This window comes from Hipposideros armiger, unplaced genomic scaffold (assembly GCF_001890085.2).
Source record: "Hipposideros armiger isolate ML-2016 unplaced genomic scaffold, ASM189008v1 scaffold_313, whole genome shotgun sequence".
Lineage (NCBI taxonomy): Eukaryota > Metazoa > Chordata > Mammalia > Chiroptera > Hipposideridae > Hipposideros > Hipposideros armiger.
In genome coordinates, this window is record NW_017731663.1 from 332,453 (window position 1) to 340,353 (window position 7,901).

Consider the following 7,901-nt stretch of genomic DNA (forward strand, 5'->3'; position numbering starts at 1 on the left):
GGGGAAAAGAGCTGAAATTCAAGCACTCTGTGCACTGAGCACTGTGTTGAGCACTGCATCTGTGTGCTATCCTTTAATACCTAGCTATGGGGTTAAAAAGTCCAACTCCAAAAATGAGATGAAGAAATAGGTCAGAGATAACTGTCCATTGCCACAGAGTCAGAGAGGGAGTACAACTTTTTTTGACTTCTCCATCCAACCACTTTCTAATTCTGCTTCCTAATACCATGCTGCCCGCACCCAACCAACACCATGGTATATGCCATCTACTCTCATGCAGAACCTCTGATCTGAGGGAGAAAAATGGAGAGCAGCAGAATAGAGGTGATGGAAACAGGTTTTAGAATCACTGTATAATTTGGATAGAGATCAGAGAGAATGGCTCAGAGATTTTTTTCACTTTTATTTTTATTAAATGAAAAGTATAAAAACAACATTAAAGGTGCTATTAAAGAGACTCATAGTCCCATCATCTGAAAATAGTTACCTTAACTATTGCATGTTTTACTTACACATAACTATTTCCATATATTTACAATTATCGTCTACATGTCACTTTTGTTCTGCTGCTTTTAAAATTAATCTTAATTAATACACATTCTGAGAGATGCTTTAGCTGCCTCACTGTATCATATGCTAACTCTTATTTCCTCTAACACATGTGGAATGTATGACAAAATAAAGCTACTTGAGACAAATTGATTATGTTTTCTAATAAATTTCCTCTTGGAATAGGTCGAAAAATGAACATAATGATTCCTATAGAAATGAAAACATATTAATTCTATCTAAATTAAGATATTCAGAGTTTCAGTCCTCTCTCTCTATGTATATGCACTTTCTCTTTTCAAACACGGTATTTGTGGCTGATTCACTTTGCAAGTAAGTACACCTTGGAGTCATTGATTATGCATGTTAGCATAATGTCACATCTAAACTTCATTATTTGATAAGAAATATATACATTTTTAAGCTCTGTTTGCCATGTATAAAATTGGATTACACATCCTTAAAAATTTGGAAAGCAAAGACTTCAGTTAAAGTCTAATTCTAATTAGAAGAAATAAATGGTGTGTTGTGTGGGAGGAAAAGCCAGGCACCATCATTCACTGTCACGAGTTTGCCTTACTAATTTGATGGCAGTAGTTTGTGTAAGATGTGGATAAACATCGCATGCAGACCACTTTGATGTGAATTATCACCCTGACTGACCTAGGCCTACAAGGTAATCAGTTCCAAAAAGCTTATACTCTAAGGGTGCTTTCATTTATACTCAGAGAATGGGCAGAATGAAGTTATCTAGATGGCAGCAAGGTTGGACCCCACTGCTGCTCCATAGGTATAGAACCAAGATGAGCTACCCCAGATACCCAGCGAACTCAGATGCTCAGAGGTTTGCCTTGCCTTTGGTGACAGGTCATTTTCTTAGTAACGGTTACTTATTGCATATTGTATCTATTTGGCTTACTGTTCTGCTACACCCTTCCTAATTGCCTTTCCTTTTAGCAGGGCAGTCTGATGATCACAAATGGCCTGAGGATGTAGGCACTCATGGGAGACCTGAAAAGGATGGAGAGTTAAAATGGTGAGTCTGTTACTGAACTATCTCCCATCACCCCCTGCAAGAAGCAGGGACCCCAGGTACTCCAATCAAAACCTGTGTTCTTGGAGGGTGTGGAAGTAGGGTTTTCCTGGCTGGCTGGCAGTATAATAGTATCTGTTGTGCATGTGACTTAGGTAGAGCCCTGCCTGACTTGTCAGAGAAACAGCTGGCCGCCATTAGGGCACTCAGCTGAAATAGACCCTGACTAAGGTATGTCCTTGATGCCACAGCTGGTTAATTCCTGAGCACTGCCAAAGACTTCTATCTGAAGTGCTGAGCTGTGTAAGAAGCCTCCCCTTCCAGAAGCCACAGGCCCTAGAAAGCTATGGCTGGATTGGTGACAGTTGTATGGGTAAGCCCAATGGGCCGCGACTACATTTTCTGCTCAGGATTGCCTTTCCCAGAGCTTCTAAATGCTTTCTCTCTGCCTTGAGCTGAAGATGATTAGCAGTCTTAGCAGTCTTCCCATTTCCATTTCTATTCCCTTTGGCCCCAGATGGAACAATAAAGGCCTCTCAGAAGTAATTAGAAATATAAGAGTGACTGGCCTGGCCAACATATCGTGGATGGAAAGGTAAGTGCCTTGGGAAACCCACAGAGCATTTGCTTAGCACGCTGTGATGCCATACAAAAAGGATTTAGGCTTTGGAATCTGACTGGAGTTCAATATCACCATTGCTGAAGCAACCTCTGCAACTGGCACTTGGGCACTGATATGATCTACAAAAAGAATCCTTCTTATAGGGGAACAGGGCCCTGATATCTCCTCTGATGATATATAAATGTATTAATATATATGATAAATGTATATATTTAAGGCCTTGCAGTAACAATATACCTCCATACCTCTTCTGGAAACACAAAGATTATAGTGCATAAATGAACTAGTGATTCCATGGCAATAAGTACTGACCTCATAAATCATCAAGTTATCAGCACAATAAGGGAGGTTTATTCAATCTCCTTGTTTCATACACTGGACTGTAGAAAGGTAAACAGGTTATTTGACTTACCAAAGGTCACTGAGATAATGGCAAATCTGTGACCTCAGTCTAATACCATATCCACTATTCTACACTCTCTTCTTGTTCATAGTTTCATGATGGACACACATTGTGTGTCAGCCATTGCTTGCTTTGGGTTGGTAGTTAAATTCAACACAACACTCATTTATTGAGCCTCTACACTTGATCAAGCACTGTGCTAGGCACAAAGACATAATACACAGTGGCCACACTCAAAGATTATACAACCTAAGGGAGAGGCGGATCAGAATCTACTTGATACCTACTGTTTCCAGATTGTTGGAATTTCTCCTACAGTGGTTTAAGCTCCTAGCTGTATTTAGTTACTTGATATTCATGATACCCACTGGTCTTTCACAAACTAACATTTTATTTTATCTTTTCAGTTTCTTCTTTACAACCTCTTCACCTTTGTACCGCCACAACATTCATATGATGTCTTTTCTATCACAAATGCCTCACCCCCCATTTTATGGGAAGTATGTTCCACCATAAACTCTTCCATGCTTTCCCCATATGTGTATATCACTCCTTCCACTGAATCATGCAATACTCTGTGTACATCATGTTTATGCCATCTGTAATTTTTCATCATATATATATATATAATCTTTTTTACTAAGCTTCAGATCCTTGGGGCAAAACTGTAAGTCTGCTTTATTTCCATATCCTTATCATGCTTAGAAGAGTCACCACACAGAGTCAAGCCTCAACAAGTAGTAATGTAAATGAATCTAGAGATTTCATAATATATTTAATTCAATTCAACGCTCATGGATTAAATATTTACCATAAGCCTGCTGTGGTGAGTGAATATTAGTTTTTTTTATTATTAATCATTAAATAGATTCAGCCTTGAGAATATAGATGAGATTGCTCCTTTTGACTTTACCCATGGACTAAATCTTTAGGGAGCTCTGAGGGAGTTCTTGAAAATTATGGTAGCAATAGTATTTCCGTCTAGCAGATCCATGTTTTTTGTTTGTTTGGTGTTTATTTTTTGGTTTTTTTTTTTAAGATTGCAGCTTAAAGAGCATTCTGGATCCTAGATGACACTCTTTCTTTCTCAAGCTAGATGTGCAGGGAAATGTAAGTGAACCTTGTTTCTTCTTGATTGTCCAAACTCATTAACTTCAGTTTAAGTGTTTGGGTAATTGTTTTGGTTGAGAAGCAGCATTTTGCTGTGCATTCTTCTGTATCTAGTTAATGCTGAGTTCACAAGTTTGAAGGGGAAGTCACTTTGCCAACTCCCTTCTTTCTTCATAGTGAAATACTTTCTCAAGGCTAGGTCTGTGTGTTTATAGTCCCTTCTTGCCACTATTTAAGTCACTTTCTATAGAGTTCCCATTAATTGATTTACTGACTCTCTTCCATATCTAATGGCATTTACACATAACCTCATTAATTAATCCCCATCCCGCTTGGTATTACAACATTGATTTCCAGTAACACAGAACAAAAATGGAAAACACACTTCAGGAGATGGCTTAGGACTTCTTTTTATAGCACAATAGAGCAGGGCTCTGGCTGGCCTTTTACTTTCTTTATTACCTTTCTTTATCTGAATTTCTATGAGTACAAAACCAGCCATGTCCAATGAAGTCAGAGCCCAGATTGTATCTATACCAATTGTAAAAACCAACACTGGCAATTTTTTTTACATTTTACAATGTTCTCTTGCACATGGATTATCTCACTTTCTTCACACACAGCAACACATCAAGAAGGTATTATTATTACTTAACTATGGATGAGGAAACTGAGGTTCAGAAAAGTTGAACGGCCTGCTCAGGTTTACAGAGTCAGTGGGTTGTAGAGTCAGGACCTGAGCCCAGATTTTTGAACTCTCAAAAGCCATGTTTTTCTGCCTCTATGATTCTTCTGGAAGTATACTATCTGTGGTAATTGTGTAATGCCACTGAATATCCAACAAGTACTAAAGCCTACCAATAAAAAGAGTCCCCAGGCAGACCCTGGTATGTACATGCTTAGTTAGTATATGGTAGACGAAAGCATCACAAATCAACGATGCAGAGGTCAATTATTCAATAAGCAGTGCTGGGAAAATAAGCTAGGTTTATGAGAAAAAAGAATTCAATTTAGACCTTCCTATAAAACTAAACATCAAAATAAAATCTAGATGAGTTAAAGACTTTCATTAGGAGAGAAATAAATTGGAAAAAATATACAAATGAATAATTGCTTAATCCTTGATAAGTCAAAACTTACATGGTTAAAACAGAGATATCTGAAAGGAAGCAGTCAATATGCTTGACTAGATAAAATTTTAAACTTCTTCATGTTAAAACCATAAATAACAAATAATAAAGGGATAAAATACATATTTGCAACATGTATGGCATAAAAGGCTTAAAACCCTTAACATATGAAAAGCTCATATCAATCAATGAGAAAGTCATTGAAACAGTTAAGAGAAAATAAAGGAGGGATACAAGCATGTGCAAGTGTGTTAAACATTTAATCAAAAATATGAAATCAAAGCAAGAAGCTACTTTTAAAAATTAGGTGTACAATGTTTGTCAAGGTCCAATGAGATAAATGAACACTCATTCTCATACACATACAGAAATTGATATAGCCTTTTAAGAATACAGTTAATTTCACTGTTATGTGGGATATAAAACTGAAAGCAACAAAGGAACAAGACAAACAAAGAAACAAAAACTCATAAATACAGACAAAAGTTTAGTGGTTACCAGAGGGTAAGCAGGGAGTGGGGTGGTCAATGAGGGTACAAGGGGTCAAATATATGGTGATGGAAGGAGAACTGACTCTGGGTGGTGAACACAGAATGTGAATTAATTGTACACTTGAAACCTAGGTAATTTTACTAACTATTATCACCCCAATAAATTTTAATTAAAAAAAAAGAATACAATTAAGCAGTATGTATAAAGAAAAGTAAAAATATTTATATCCTTTAATCTCATATTGCTGCCTTGGAGAATTTATCTCCAAAGTAATTAGAGATGTGAACAAAGACATAAACATAAAGTAGCAATCACAACCTAATTTAAGGTTAGCATGGAAATCATGACTGTCATAGTCATTCTTTTATACTCATTACTGAGAACAGGGCCTTTCACTAGGTAGGAGCTTCAAAAAATTTGCTGAATGGTGAAACTAATAATGGGCTACAACCTAATATGTAATAGTTGAGAAGTAGTTAAGTATATTGTAGTATATCCAAATAATTAAATATAATCATTACAATCAACATTTTGAAAATTTTTAAATGGAAAATACTATCAGCGTAACATTTTTAAGAAAACAGAATACAAATTATACATGCAGTATGATAATATATGCAAATATATTACAAATATATACATATATATTTAAAGAAGAAAATACCAGACAGAAATGGGATAAGGTGCCAACATTGGTTATTACCTAGAGTTAGAATTATGGATAATTGTCATTTCCTTGAGGGTACAGTTCTGTTTTTTTCAGTTTTCACAGAGCACATGTACCACATTTAATTAAAACACAAAATAATCTGAAAAGATTCATGTGAAAAAGCTAATAGTGATGATCAGTAGGTGATAATATTTATTTAAGTTTTATACATTTTCTACAATAGGCCTGTCATATTTTTAATCGGAAAAAAAATGTTACATTAAAAAGAAACAGAGATGACCAGTCAACAGCATTAAGAAGTTAGCAGTGAAGGGCTGGCCGAGTGGCTCAGTTGGTTAAGAGCTCACTCAAGAGTTTGAGCTCTGAGCAACAGCGGTTTGATTCCCAGCCTGAGCTGAGCTGCCAACAGGTGGCAGGATGGCTCAGCCAAAAAAAACAAGTTAGCAGTGTGTCATCGCCAGGGGGGTTCAGGGCAACTTTTGGCGGTGAGATGTCCAGGGTAAAGGAAGCACATGGAGCTCACATGAGAAGGAACCAGCGTCTTTAATCAGCAATAGCAATCATTATATAGAGGTTTGGGGGAGGAGAGTGCACGGAAGTACGTATGTTCCCTCCTGCAACTGCTAATCATGTTTACATAAAGAGCTTATGTAACCGGAGCCCAGAGCCTGCGGAGCAGGCTCCGGAGTCAAGGTGTGTATGTGCGGGGTCAGGATCCGTACATGAGTCTGCACCCATCTGGACAACACAGGCCCAGTGCCCAGGGCCGCCGCTTGTGTGGGCCCAAGCCTCGACCGGGGTCAGGGCCCATATCCCATACCTCAGCCTGCAAACATCTGGACAGCATGGGCCCTGTGCCCAGGCCACTCCTTGTGCGCACCTGAACCTTCCCAGGCCCTGTCAGTCCACCCCCTGCAGGGTGGCGGATCGTGACTTGACCCAAAGAGAGTGTCCCTGTGCACAAAGGCCACAACAACAATACATGAAGCTACAGAGGACCAGGAGGCTGACGGCAATACCTGCCAAGATAAGGCCTGCCCATCGCAATGAAGAGCCAAGGATTTTCCACCAACGCAAAAGGGGGTCGTTATGCAGGGCCTGGATCGCCGAAACCTCAGTGCCTATCTCCTGCATGGCCTCCAGAACCTTTTGTTGGTGGTTCGGGATGTAAACACAGCATTTGACATGCAAGAGGCACATGTCCCCCCTGCGCAGTAGTTAACAGGTCTAGAGCCATCCTGTTCTGCAAAACCACCTTTCTCATTGGGGTTGTTTCATCAAGGAGCAGGGCTAAAGAGGCTCACGTGCCGTTCAGAATGTTGGGGATGTGTTGGGCAAGGGCTTCCACCTGTAGCTCCACGTCTATCACTCCACCCCCTGGCAATAAGATGGCTAAGGGGTAAAACCACCAGGCCACTGCCTTTTCTGGTGCCAACAATGGTAAACTGGGTTCCAATTGGCCGGCCTCTGGGGCATTGTGGGTAGGAGGCAACCATGAATAAAGGGGCGCCCCCAAGTGCAGTAGCCCATCCATCGGGCCGGCAAATATGGCCAGCCATGGTGACCACAAACCCAAATAGCATCACCTGGCAGGAAATCAGTGGGTGTCGTTTCCACTATACGGTGGCCATCCCACCAGCGAGTAGGGTTCGTTACAATAGTAACATTGGGGCAGAGCTCCTCAGGTAATCAGTGCACTGTACGGTTGGGAACCGAAGAGTATCATTGTTCGATACACAGAGGAGCATGATTAGACAATGTCACACGAATCCCCAACAACCATCCCCAGCCATTGTCCACAACCTTGCCAAGGAGCAGGGGGTTGTTGTGGCACTGCCTTCACAAGAGAGCTTCGACAACGCGACAGCGAGTGTTTCCCTCAGGACTGTTTC